The 14,505-nt window shown below is 46.7% G+C and overlaps 1 protein-coding gene across 1 annotated transcript in view; it reads right to left on the bottom strand.

The window, feature by feature from the left end:
* The window catches only part of LOC143209401 (uncharacterized), a 42,216-nt gene extending 34,872 nt beyond the window's left edge, over positions 1 to 7,344 (bottom strand). Inside the window, exon 1 of the mRNA XM_076424980.1 lies at positions 6,680 to 7,344. The gene's annotated coding sequence lies outside the window, so the exon portion shown is untranslated. The remainder of the gene's footprint in view (positions 1 to 6,679) is intronic.
* Positions 7,345 to 14,505: the final 7,161 nt, after the last annotated feature.

Here is a 14,505-nt window from a genome sequence, read left to right as displayed (position 1 = left end):
CTGGCCCAAAGAAAGTATAACAGAATAATCTTTTTACGTTCCCGCTCGAGAATCTGGAAAGAAGTTAAGAACTCGTATAGATCAGGTGGGTTTTAAGAGAGCCAGTTACGCGTAGGAATCTCCAGGTAGTTTCCACACCCCCGGAATAATATAATCCGGAGATCGGCGAGCGATCGTGTTGCAGGCTGGCGCGCGCGGCCCACAATTACAATCAGGACGAGGTGCCCTCGCGGTCCGTTCATTTTCTCTAATTGGCGATAAACGGTTGTAATCGTCCGTATATTTTAAACCCTGTTACAGGCAAAACGCGCTCGCGCGAGTCCGAGCGCGTAACTACGCGACGATAAGATCGCGACCGGTGGTCGGTTAACTTTCGTGCGAAGAAATTCCCTTGACGCGGCGTTACACACCGGTGATATATCGACTCCCTCTTTCGAGTAGATTCATTAACTCATTAACTTAGCGAGAAAAATCGTCGACCGTATATCACGGGGTTCCCGGCCGGGTAATCAAGCGGTCATTCTTAATGCGGCCATAAATTCGCGAATTAATATACCGCCAATTAATTAAATCGCGCAACGCTTTCTCTAACGCTGAGAAGCAAAGCCGAGAGATCGAGTTGGGACCAGACGCGATCGGGGGGTCCAGGGGAATTGTAACAATCGCTGCCGGACTTGCCCTGTCAACCGAGTAATTGCAGTTAACGCGCTCGTGAATCGCCGCCAAGCGCGGCAGAGAACTCGTTTTGCACCGACTGGCTCGCTCGCGGCGGAAACTCTCCATCGACGAAAGATTATTCGAACCGTTTAATTGGACGATTATCTCTCACTCGGTTTTTCGTCTTGAAGCTTTTTGTCCTACGAAGGGACTGCCCACGGTTTGTCGCGCGATTCCCCGCGCGTGACCGCATCTCCTTCTCGGTTCATCTCCGTAATTAATTATCGAGCAGCCCGACATGAACGAAACCGGTCCGCTATTTTCCGATGGAATGATAATCTTATGATCGTTCTACGCAATCGACGCAATCTTCGATTGAGGGTGGTAAACGGTGTCAATGTCGACCATCCGAGAACCTCGCGGATCTTCATGGCAGACTTGTTTCGTAAATATTGACTCGGCTGCGAACAGATCCTTCGGCAATTTCACCATCGAGGCAAATGGTAAACATTATACCAACGACTATATAACTGTTTACCGATGATTTTTTTCATTCACTTTTCTATAATATTTGAGATATCAATGGTATAGGAATTACGAACGCTGCGTACTATTGATGCGCGCGAATATTCTGCAATCTATGATTGACAACTTTATGGGCAGGCATTGTGCGCCCTCATCGATGAAATGGCTAATCGAATTTTATTAAATTCCTATCGATAACATTTTAACACCTTCTGGCACTAATTTGAATTTTTGTTGAAAAGTACTGGCCATTCTACGTTTGAAGAAAACGTGGAGGCACTGTATTGTCCACGCCATTCGGAAGAATGAAATATAGGAGCCAATATATTTTCGACCAAAGTGGCCGAAGGAAGAAAATCGGCGTGAATCGTTCGAGCATGGTCCCTCGGAACAAGATAAAAAGAGGATTGCAGGACGTCGGGGGACACCGGTAAAAAGGTGACCCGGCTAGACAGCCATGGTTACTTGCGAATTCCTTTGTGATCCATTTCCCGCCATGGGGTCTAAAAAGCGAGACAGCGAGGCTGTCTCTGTCGCCGAGGACCCGAGACGCCCGCTCATTGCCAGTCGCCGCGGGTCGTCGTCAACCCGGCAAAAGCGGACGAGTCGAGCAGGGGTGAGAGGCAAAGATTTAGGGAAAGCTCGAAAGGGAAACTGGAGTGCCGTTTCGAGAACGCGGCTGGGTATACAGGTCGCGCAATTTGTATCGGGCCTGGATGCGTTTTTAACGATCGGTTTGATGGATGATGGCTGAGCGAGGCGCGGCGCGGCGCGTCGATCGAGACCTTGAAAAATGATGCTCTAGATCGTTGTATACGGCAGACACTCGAGAATATGGTCGGGCGTCACGGTCGGGACCGATCTCGCAACACCGACGATTCGACGGGGCATATGCGCCCGGGGGTAGACGACGGCAGCTCCTTTTCGGTTAATATGTTTTCGCGATCCACAAAGCGCCCGGTTGGGAGTCAAAGACAATTAATAACCCTCCGTAGGATCATTTATCGCGACAGTTTAGCCCCACGAAGGCAAACCAGGTTTCTCGCCGCTCCTTCACACACGCTCGCACGTACACACGCGCATCACCTGACCCGCGCGCGATCGTCCTCCGGCGAACCGATCTTCGGCATTGTTCGGCTCCTCGGCCCGTGACCGATCCAATTTTTAACTGTGACGATCCCCTCCCCCCTTCTACACGCACCATTTTCCTCAGCCACTCCAAGTTAATCGAGGTCGACCAACGGCAACCCTTGCCACTTGTGGGAATCCGCCGCGGGATTCGCTATGCCCGCGAACACTTAGGGGAAGAAATACTCTTCCCGTGACTGCCGATGAAGAAATCAAAGATTCGGTTAGAGACCCACGAATTTTGTAGTTCACCGAACTTTGAAAACTGCCAACAGAACCACGCGCGTGTCGTTCGATTTATCTAGTCCACTTCAGTCCGAGAGAGTCTGCGAGACACTGCGAGGGAACGCGTCGCTCTAATCCACGTTTCCGACACGCAGTCGCGCCGGTACAAAGTTTTATTATTGTCCCGGCGGTGAGGTGGCACGAAAAATAAAACCGGACAATATCGAGCATCGGTCATAAATTACACGTAATCTAGAACGACAAGCGCGTTTTTGCTCGATCGGTTAGATCGAGGTGGCGAACGCGTCGCGGCCTCGTTTGCGGCGTCCACCGTCGCAAAACACTAATAACTATTCACTGTATTACGAGCGCATCGTTCGCAAAAAGTGGGTTTCTCAAACGCCTTTTTACGGGCGGCAAGGGTTAACATCGTAACTCTCCGCGGCGAACGTATTCCGACGATCCGTAGACGCGTGGTATATCGGGATTTGGGAAATACCCAGTCGTATTTTATGCACGAATAAATTGCCCTGTTCCGATAATTCCGCTTTAATTACGCTTTCCGGTGATTTACAAGTCGACGGTTCCGACCGTCGCGCCGCACCGCGCGGATTTATGCCCCGCGTGTTGTTCCCGCGAGGAGAGCCGAGCGGATTTTATGCGTACGCTTATTTTCCGCCGGCGCGGCTCGCTCGCGGCGTACCGGCCGTCGCGCGATTTAATCTCCATTTAGACGACGATTAAATGCGCCACCGTAGATTTATAATATCGTAAACCCGCGGCGATATCGACCAGCGAATCGGACTCTCGGTTTCATGTTCTCATTCAAATCGGCTGGAGAGAATTCGGAGATAAAAGAATCCCTAAGCCGCCGTATATGTTCCCCGGCCTGTCGCCTTCGAATCCCTCTCTTCGCAAGACCAGCAGCGTCAAAATTGCCAACCAGTGGCTCGTCTCTCATTTTTTCTGTGGAACAGACTCTCTCATGACCCCTTCTCTATTGTACGATAATTGCAAATCTCAAGTTTCTTTGATTTCTTTAGACGATTATTATTTAGTCTTAAATCGAAGGAAGTTGAATTATGATTTTTCAACCCCTTGGTTGATCGAACTTTGTAAGACTGTGAGAGAGCGCGCGCGAATCATATAAATTTCCACAGAAAATTTATACCTAAATTGGACACGTGATTTCTGTCCGGCGGAAAATTTATTAACAATAATGCAGCTCTCGCGAGCGTGATTACCAAACAAATCATAAGGCGAGGGGTCAAGTATATGGAAATTCTAGTTCTTGCGACGTTAATTCCTTGTTTCTTGCAGCGAGATGAAGCGAATGTTCTCTTGTAGAATGATAATTGCCATGCTGCTCATGCGGTATGCTGACGGCGTAACGAATACTTTTTATCCGGACGATTCTTGGTAAAACGGACGAGCGTGTTCGATGAACAAAAATGTAACTCGTGTACTTCCCGATTGCAATAAAATGCTAAGAGTTATTTTCAAAATCAGTGGAGTGACTACTATCTGGAACAACGAAAGACGTGGACACTGCAAATGCCAATTGACTACAAAACAAGTTGCATTGCACTACACGATACATACTGAGGAAGCTAGAAACCAAATGTTCGAGACTAACAAAACAATATTTAACTGTACGGAAAATCAAATTGATGACAAAACAACGATATAGACTTCGAATCTTTTTGCATTGTTAATCAGATTATTACAAGAAAACGCTTGTTTTTTATGAAGCAACCTGTAAGAACTAGATATTTCATAAAAGTCAGCTGCCAGCAATTCGAAATCATTCTGAAAAATGTAATTTCTGAATAACAAATGTTGCAGCGATTTCCTTAAAAGGAGAGATAAGATTGTCTAAAGAAGTTCGATCGGCGAAGCATGTCGAAGACACGAAGCAGCTCGTTTCCCCGGAAACCGCGAACGGAAGGAAGCATGTCGGAGTGTGGTTCCTTGTATTTCGCGACTAATCGGGGCCCGATGCGACTCGCATCGGTTCAGATTAGAAAAGTAACGGGTCCGTGGGGGCCCGTGTACCGTTAAAAGCATGTCTCGCAGGACGTTGCATCGAGATAAAGCTTGACTGGAAAACCTGGCGTCTCCGCGAGCACCGTTTTTCGCGAACATCGATTGGAACTCGGTCGTGGAACAGGTCTCGACCCAGCGTGACCCGATGGGCCCGACAGGCCCCCATCGCGGGGACCGCTCAACCGACGACGCGACGCTTCCGTTTCCCGCCAGGTATCGTAAAAGCCGAGATAATACGCGTATTTGCCGGGAGTTTTACGATTCCTAGGGCCCCACGTCAAAGGGTGAAACAGCAAAAAGGCGTTAAGTCAGAGTCCTCGGGGCCCGGGGTCCGCGAGGGTTAATATGCAAATCGGGACCGACGATTCTTCAGGACGGCTCGCCAGAGAAACCGAGTGGGGACGAAGGGTTCCTAGCCGTTGATTATTCGACAGATACAAACGAGAGTTTCGAAACTGCACTCGCAGTTCGGATGAAGGTTAATTAAACGGCCGCCGATTCTCTAGGAGAAGCGTCTTCTTATCGATGCTAATTTAAAGCTATTCTTCGTGTCCACGCTTTCTCCAACAAAGTAATCCTTTTCGAGGTTGGCCCGTGCGCGGACGTCGTGAATTTTCGTCGACTTTCTCCTAAAATTAGTTGATAGACCGTGTAATCTTCCAAATTGCCTATCGGGCCAGATCCACGAGGAATATTTATTCGAGTGTCTGGCGGAGAAATCGGCGCGGACGAGCGAGTCTGCTACCATTTTACACGTCGGAAAGGGATGGGTGGACACGTTTCTCGAAGGCCTCGGGGCCTCCGACGACGTACAAGTGGGTAATAACCGTATGAAAGGGCAACAATGGTAGCTGACACACCGCAACCAGGCTAAAAAAGAGAGAGGTGACGGGGTGAAAGGTGGGGGGCAATAAATATATTTTGACATGGGAGAAGCCGGTCGGGCAGCTATGCATAATAATTGTAACGCTTCGTCCCGGCTATCCCTCTCTCTTTTTCTCTCTCTCTCCCTCCTTCCACGTCGCACACGTGCGTGTGTATGCTCTGGCTTCCGTGACTCTTGCTCGCCTTTATGCGACGACAAAAGTGCGGGCCTTTGTGCGGCCCGAATTACGGCACTGTCTACCAGTAGGCAAATATTATAGCAACAGGCGGCCGCGAGGGGTGACGATAATGTTTTCATTTGCGACCGACCCCACGATCAACCGCACCACTCGTATAGGGTCGCGTAGTTGTTTTCGAGAATCCGCACAAAAAGACGACTATAATTGCTGTGACACCGGGCAATGCGAGACGCGGTCACCGATCGTATATTGGCCGGGGAGACGACGTTCTCGCGAACGCTTCTTTGTCGCGCGAAGAGTCTTTTCTCCGGAGGAATTCGTGAAAGCGTCGAACTTCGGCGTAAAAAGCTAATTCTGTGTTAATCGTATAATGGAAACGTCGATCTCGCGAGACCATTTGAATTACTAATGGCCTCGGACGGAGCCGAAGAATGCGAGGTGACAGATTTCGACGCAGCTCCCCGGAGATAAGGACTTTCCCGGCACGGACAACAACGGTGCAACGACCGCGTAATTATATTCCAATCGAAATTTACTAGCCGGTGGGGCATTTTTAATGGGCACACGGGGCCCGCGCCGCAATTACGACGCATTATCAATTTCACGCCGCGAGTATAATCGCGAGCAAACGCGGCCACTTCGGATGTAGACATTAATTTACGAGGGATAAATGGAGCGGTGAATGGGCTGTAAGATTGACGAAACGCCGTTGATTACCGCCTGAACGCGAGTGATTTATTCTCTAGTTTTTATAACCATCATTAGCCGGTCTTTTTCATCCCCTCGATCCTTTCACGTGCGTTGCCGCGCATTGTGACCAGAATTTCCGTCACTTTCTTTCACTTGCGTCATAGGAAATCGCGCGCGAAGAAGTCTGCACGTCGGTCCGAGGGGTCAACGACACTGTCAATGATGTTCGTTTAACAATTCGGTGGCGCTGACGTTAGGAGACGGCAGCCCGAGCGACCGAGAGACATCGACGCCCGCGTAGGAAAGGTCGTCGGGGAGGTTAATAATAAAACTAGTCCACTCACCTTCGTAATCAGACGATATCCAAATCAAACTGGCCAACCGTTGTCTGTCCGCACCATAAACTTAATATCAACCTTCTGCTCCGGAACAAACTGATCGTCCAAGTCCTAGTGTCACACGTTACACACCATACCCAAACGTTGCTGCTACCTCGGCGAGCAATAACTTCGATCGTAAGAAATCGTTCGATCCCCGGCACACACTGTTCGAATAGATTAGTCCTGTGTTGCGTGGTCACGTGGCGTTGTACACCACGACCTCACGCATACCCGGAAATGTCAACGTAGCCGCGAATATCGTTCACCTCGGTCTCGACTGGGCGTATCTCAACCCCTCGAAGGACACTGGTGCACCGTACCCTTCAATGCAGATTCGAAGAGTGCCCCCGAGTGGTTTAATCACTGTAACTGTCCCCTTCTATCTTTCCGGGTCTCTGTCTCTCTCTCTCCAGCCAGAGCCGTCCTCGTTCCCCGACTAAATTTTTCCTCAGCCTTCAACTGACTGACTAAATGTCTATTTATCTGTCTGTCTGTCTCTGTCGAACATCCACGAGTCACGGTGCGGCCACGTCGATGGACGGGAGAGGACTGGCGCTTCGCGATCGCTGCGACCTGTTCGACTGCATCGAAGGCGCCTAAGGAGAGCCACGGCTTACCGACGGGATCCGATTTTCCACCGTGTGGCAGGGAGCCACCTGGTACTTCCCATCGGTGCACGCCTTCCTACTCGACAGCCAATCCGTCCTGATCGGGCCCGATCGCTCGACCAATCGCACGCCACTCGGTCCCAGAACGCTGGCCAAACAAGTGCCACCCATTCGTCCCCTACTCCGGCAGACTTCTCGGTCCTCCACTCCGCGCTATCTCCCGGTTCCTCGTGTATCTGTAGATAGATTCTGTACCGGCGAAGCCCCCGTTGTGAGCCGATCGCCGGCTGCGCACCGATTGCTGCCCATTTTCCCTGAGAAACCTCGGATTCGCCTCTTGCGGTGACCCTGGGCATGGGAACCTTTGTTTACCTTTCCTTCCTATTGTTTTCTGCTCCTTTTTTGGGCGGAGATTCAACCGACTGCTTTGACGGACTCCGACGTTCATTCGATTGTATGTTGACCCCATTTTATTACCCTCCGTAATCCGAATTCTTTTTGTAAATATAGAAAGGTTCGTGTGTATCTTGAAACTTATAAATATTGATTTCCAGGCACGAATTTTTGGTTACTGGATGTAAATGCACGTTTATTGGTATCAGATATTCGTGTATTTTAATTTTGTCGATGTCGTGTATTTACATTACACGTGTATCGTACTACACGGTGACATAGTGTCGAACAAGTTCGCCGTGAATTTATTAGTTTGTGTCCCCACATATGTTTCAATCAAGCCTCTCAATATACTCCAACCTTGTCAGCCCCAATATTGTTTCCAAATTTTCCCCGAGCATCTCTGGTCCAAATCCCGAGGAACAAATAAATCCTGGTCCCGACAACAGTCTGCACGCGTACGCCGAAGTACGTGGCGCATCGGCCAGGCGTAGTGGCTCACCCATATAATTTAGTTGCTGGCCTGGAAGACGTAAGCGCTGGTAATGATAGCTATTACCCGCTCGCTGGTTCAATTAACGTACAGATCCGATAAACACGCGGCGCGGGGAAACCGAGTCGGACGGAGGCGCGGAACCGTCGATCTTGTCGCTTCCACTGGCGGCTGCTGGGAACGGTATTCGACCTTGCGAAATCAAGAGTAATTAGACAAAGCTAACTGCGAGTGGGGGACGCGATTTAGAAGCCGGGGAAGGTGGGCAGAGGTGAGTCCGTCGATTGGATCGCGTCTAATTTCCAGCCGAAGTGGCGTTTCCGAGCAGATCCCGACGAGTTAGAGAAACTGGTCGACCCAATAAAATGTCGAAAGGCGTCCGCAGAGCAGAGTAGGAGGGCAGGAAGGACGGGGTTGGACGGCGCCATAAATTAAAGAAGATGTCCACCCGTAAAAATTAAACCATAGAAACTGGTTTCGAACGTAAAACGCTTCTTCTTCTCCTCCTGCTCTCAATCCTTCTCCTCTCGCCCCCGTCCTCGCCAGGCCCACCACCTTGCTTTTCGTTTCGTTTCGAGTCCCCACCCAGCCTCGTGACCCTATGAATCCTCCCGAAGCCCGGTGCTTTTTGTGGTGGCGTGTCTCTTCTCTTTCTCTCTCGGCTCCTCTCGCTTCCTCGTTTAACGACCGATTTCATTTTATCGAGATAATGCCCGGAGAAGAAGCGGCTACAAATCTGGGAAAGTCCGCTACGTTCGACCCGATCCTACGGTTCTTTTTCTCTTTTCTTCCTTCCTTTCTTTCTTTCTCTTGCTCCTTCTCTCTCTAACTGTCGCTCGTTTTTTACGAGCCAGATAGCCGATGATGATGGTGTCGGTTGACCCGGCACGATACACGATACACACACCTTGGCATCGGGAATCGTAAGAATTGCGTCACTCTAACGCTCCATCCTCCAATTCCTCGGCCGGCCGTCATCGATCGAAACCATCGTCCGACTCGTAATGGATCGTAAAGGCGATCGGAACCTTGTTCCACCGCGGCGAAATTTATTCTATTAAAGGTTCATGTAAATTTATGTCTCTGCGGCCGATAAAAAATCGGGTTGAGTAACCTCCTCTAAATAAACACTAATGTTTCTACATCGCTAATTCGTATTGCTGCGCGCCGTCCTCGTTTTATTCGCGACAAAAAATGCGGGTCGAGAAACTGAATTGATATTGTAGCATCAATCATTCCTTTTTTCTCTCGCATGTATTCGTTTGAATGTGTTTCTCTTGTCTCTTTTAGAAGTCACTGGATTTAGTTTAATTGCTGCATTAACTCGCCGACTACGATGTTTCATCTCACCTCTCGTATTTATGTATGTATGCGCTTCTTCTCTCGCTTTTTACGCCCACCTATTGCCTCGTCATTTTTTAAATTCTCTAATCTTTGTTTCAGTCTGTTCCATTCTAGAGTCAATTAATATTGCGGATTGATGTACGATTGTCATTAGACTGCGGGGATATTTATGCAAAATTAAAATTGTCTGCATCGACGGGAAACAGCAGGGTTCAAATAAATATGTATGTATTCCGCGTCTCGGAATAATTTTAATTATTCCCGAATAATGTAACAGTACACGTTCTTCCGCCTGGTGGTTCATCTGTTCTTTGTGTGCGTCATTAATCTTTGTCATAAATACATATAACTGCAAGTTTTTCAGACAAAATGCACGTCCTTGTGTAGAGTTGGCAGGGTTTCCCTAGGAGACAACAAAACGTGTAAGATGAAGATATGCTTTATTACTACTCCCTGTCGAGTAAGAACGCTGACTGTTCTTTAAAAAAAACGGTTGTATTGGGTCGGATGCTTGGGTGTCCGCGGTTTTTTTTACATATTTGGCCTTAGAGCGCCAGTCGTCGTTGGTCAGCTGTTTGTCCTGTGACGTCGATATGGGGCGACGACCGCGCTTCATAATATTATTCGAGGAACAATACTTTTTCCTCGCGTAATGGATATAAAGTAGCGGACAAAGGTTTAATACGCTGTGAAAAAGACGGTAACTATTTTAATATCGTTAATTATACGATTTGAACTTTTTATGGGAGCTAGAGCAATTAGTTTACTACAAGATGTGAAAAGAAATTTTTTCAAAAATTGCAATTGATCGGAATTGTTGAAAATATAAAAAATACGTTTTGTAGATCTATGTCAATTAAACATATTCTGAAAATTTCGTAAAAGTCGGTCGACGTTGCAATGAGCTACGAACGTTTAAAGATGGTAAAAATGGCAGATTTACACGGTTTATTGCAATTAAAGGCCGAAAATCGTGAAAAGCTACAATTCTTACCATCTTTAAACGTTTTCACTGACAATAACATTCTATTTGATTTCACTTGCTTAGAGATTAACTACAAAAATTAAAAATTGCATAAACATCCACAGTCTAGTAATTACCAGCATACAGTCGGTCACAAAAATATTGGGACACGAATATTGTGAAAAAATTGCAATAGATCGGAATTGTAGAAAAGATACTAAAAGTTGCATTTCACAACTTTTTTATGTAGGCCTACATTGAAAATTTAAAAAATAATTTTTGTAGACCTGTGTCAATTAAACATATTCTGAAAATTTCGTCAAAATCGGTCGACGTTGCAATGAGCTACAAACGTTTAAAGATGGCAATTTTTCACGATTTTCCTTGCCTGTCGTTTTTCTTCCGGATCAATCGATTTAGATGAAATCACAGATCTACAAAATGTACTTTTTAAATTTTCAATATCGGCCCACATAGAAAAGTTAAAAATGCAACTTTTAGTATTTTTTCAACAACTCCGATCAATTGCAATTTTTGAAAAAATTTCTTTTCACATCCTGTACTAAACTAATTGCTCTAGCTACCCAAAAAAGTTCGAAACTATAGTACAATATTAAAATAGTTATCGTCTTTTTTATAGACCGTCTTAAACTTTTGTCCGCTACTGTACATATGTGGACACATAACAGCGTACAATGTTTCTTTTACACAGTTGACACTGTTGAAAGGCGTGTTCCAGAAAGATCCAATGAGAGAGAGAGAGAGAGAGAGAGAGAGAGAGAGAGAGAGAGAGAATCTCACAACTAACAATCCTGACGCAACAAAGTTCTACTCCATCCGCCTCGAATCACTTTGTACATCGCGCCAGAAAACAGGCTTCGTTCGTCCACATTTCTCGTAACTATAAATAATTTCTCCGACTTTCGGCAGTACGTGAAAAAGCTCCACGGTGTGTCCGTCGATGTGTAGCAAACATGAGAGGCGCGGCAAGCGTCGTCAGATTCGTGATCAATTGGCCGAACGTAATCCGGATGTATTTACGTTTGCGAGTCCGTCGATCCGCTGGTCCTTCTCGTTTTGTCAGTCGCCGTGTCGTCCTTGTGTGCATGCTCGTTCATGCAGAAGCCCTCCGCCGAGGAGGCAGATGGGGCTAATATGAACTCGATTCTGCCCCCGAAGATATGAACTCATTCTTTCGAGTGCACGAAGGTGTCTGCCCATCGACACGGAAGGAAACAAGATTTATCGCCCTCTCGACGGTGAACGGTGACCTCTCTCTTATACGGTGAAACGGCTCCTTCCAACGATCTCGAGTGGCAGGGTCGTTGCTGTTGTCAACGCGAACTTTTCTTCCCCATTGTAATTCTGCTAATGAAAGATTCAGGGCATTGTCATAGTCCCAGCTGGACCGGAGGAATGGGGATTATGCAGGATCAAAGCTGGACATTTTTTTACGGACACAGGAATGGAAACAGTGTCGATTATGAGGATTGTACAGGGTTGGTCGAGTTTTAGACAATGATTTGTAATGATTAGACTGCGGTTTTTATGCATTTATGACAAAAATGGGTAGCTGCAATTTAAAACAGAGGACAAATTTAAAAAATTTAAGAACATCAATGTATTAGTTGCAGCTTATGAACATTATTAAAGAATGAAAGAAATTATTACTTGGACCTTGTTTGTTGCAGTTTATGCATACAATTTTTATTTTGCATAAAGTTTCGCAGTCTAGTAATGATGAATGAAATAGGTAATGATTAGACTGTGGATCTTCTACGTCGATTCCAAGACACAGAGGTTGCTTAAAAATGTCCTTCTTGTTTTAATTATTACATTGAGCTGAAACTAATACGTAAATGTTCTTAAATTTTCTAAATATATGTCCACTGCTTTAAATTGTACGTACCAATTTTTGTTATCAGAATGTTTATAACTGTCAAACTGGGCCCAGAGACATTTCAACAGATCAAATTGTGTCATTCACCTCTCGTATTACTTTCGATTTAATAATATTGCGAATAAAAAAAGAAAGAAATTGTAAGTGGCTGCTGTTTCTGCAAAATTTTGATTTTGCGTGAAGATGTCTAGACAGCAGAGTAGACCCGTCTGCTAGGAAACTTGAACTGCAACACGGACGGTGCGGTGCTTGGTTCAGACCGTGAGATCTTCCGCAGAGTTTACGCAGCGAGAAGTCGCGTCTCGTCCCGTGTCCCTTTGACCTCCTCGCGAGTGCGATGCGTTTTCTTCGCTCGTGGGTAGCTGGACGCTTAATAATCCGGCCGTGGTAATCGATTACCGGTGACGACGAACGGACGTCGCGGGGTCGGCGACGGCGGCTTTTCGCATATACATACGCGGCCGACGACGACGACGATTCGCACTGAGAAACACCGTTCGCGCCGCTTGCACCGCCGCGCCGCGCCGGCTCTTACGACATTCCGCTGCGCTTTCGATTAATGAGATTGAGTGCCAGTTTTCAGCGCTGCCGGCGGATCGGCCCGCGGAATTCAATTAATCGTCCCCGCGTTCCTGAAACCTCGCGAATACCTAAGCGATCCCCGCTCGACCCAGGATCGAACGTCATAATTCAGTTCCGCGGATAGCCTGAATTTCAACGGACTGTAATCCTCCCGCGAAGATTGATGGTGGCGGCGCGGCGCGGCGTCATGAGAGATCGACTTTGGCGTCGATTGTCTGCCTTGTTGCTCCAGGCGATCTCCCTGCCATTTTAAAATCGCTAATCCAGTATGAAAATTCAGGGTAATTATTTAGAAAAACGACCTAGTCACAGTTTTTAATGACCTTGAAATATGTTGGTACACAATGATTATGACAGCATATTTCAAGGATATCTAAATCAATGTGAAGGACCCTTTTACAGATACTTACCTGGATAGAATTTTTATATTTGACGATTTAACAAAAACGTCCAAAACAGAAGAGCAGAGAGTTGTAGAAGACCTGTATCGCACTTTGTATGTATGAAAATATTAAAATAGTGATAAAAATCGCTTGAAAATTGTCAAATAATATTTACTGTGAACTAATTGAGGAAGAGTTGTGATCATTAGAAAGAAAAGATCCGAACACATTCCGAGCAAGCAGAAACAAAAGTGGAATGGTCCGGGATGAAAAATGGTCCGGTGGTAATGGTCCATTTCCCCAGAAAAGGATGCCCGGGAACATCCTCGAAACGCGTTTATCATATTGTGGGCAAACATCGTTTAGTCACCGAACGACCCGGCTCTCAAGTGACCATTCACGCAGGACACCTACCGTTGCGGAGGTCCTGCGCGAAAGGACCCTTTTTCACCGGGTCACGAGTCCAGTCTCAAAAATGGTCAGGCTGTTTGCTCGATCTCGACTAACGACGTTTTGACCGGAATCCCCTCCGAGTTCTTAAAGGAATTCCGTGCCAGTACGAATCCTATTAGGACTCGTTAAAGCGTCTTTTTCATCGTGCTGTCAGTTGACAGCGTTTTCTGTGCGAAACGTTCTCGCAAATCGCCGCGTAACGGATACTTTGGCTTACCGACTGTGACTGAGAGGTGGCGGTGGCTTAGAATTCGCTGTGTCCTGTCGACTGTGAACTACTGATCTTCTTTCGTGGCAAATCTTCGGGTTTCTGTGTTGTGCAGTTACTCCCTTGGTGCCGCATCGAGATTTACTTTTCTTTGGGGGCAGCTTATGCACGGTGAAATTTGTTTAATCTGCTAGACCAGTAATCTGCGCGCTGGGTGACTTAGCAAAGGGTGCATCTTCTCGTTACCATTTTTTAACAGAGGCTCAGTCTCTTCAAGAACCTGTAAAGCGTTTTAATATAAAATGGACCCAATTTACATACAGTATACCACAAATATATCTACTACATTTAATTGAACAAACTGAAACTTGTCTCAGGTCTGAGGATGGGATCAAGTTCAATATGTACTCACGAATCCGAGTCAATTTCAATAACCAAGTTTCATTTCATGGGTTCCGATAA

This window comes from Lasioglossum baleicum, chromosome 6 (assembly GCF_051020765.1).
Source record: "Lasioglossum baleicum chromosome 6, iyLasBale1, whole genome shotgun sequence".
In the NCBI taxonomy this organism is placed as follows: Eukaryota; Metazoa; Arthropoda; class Insecta; order Hymenoptera; family Halictidae; genus Lasioglossum; species Lasioglossum baleicum.
This window is presented reverse-complemented; position numbering and strand designations above follow the sequence as displayed.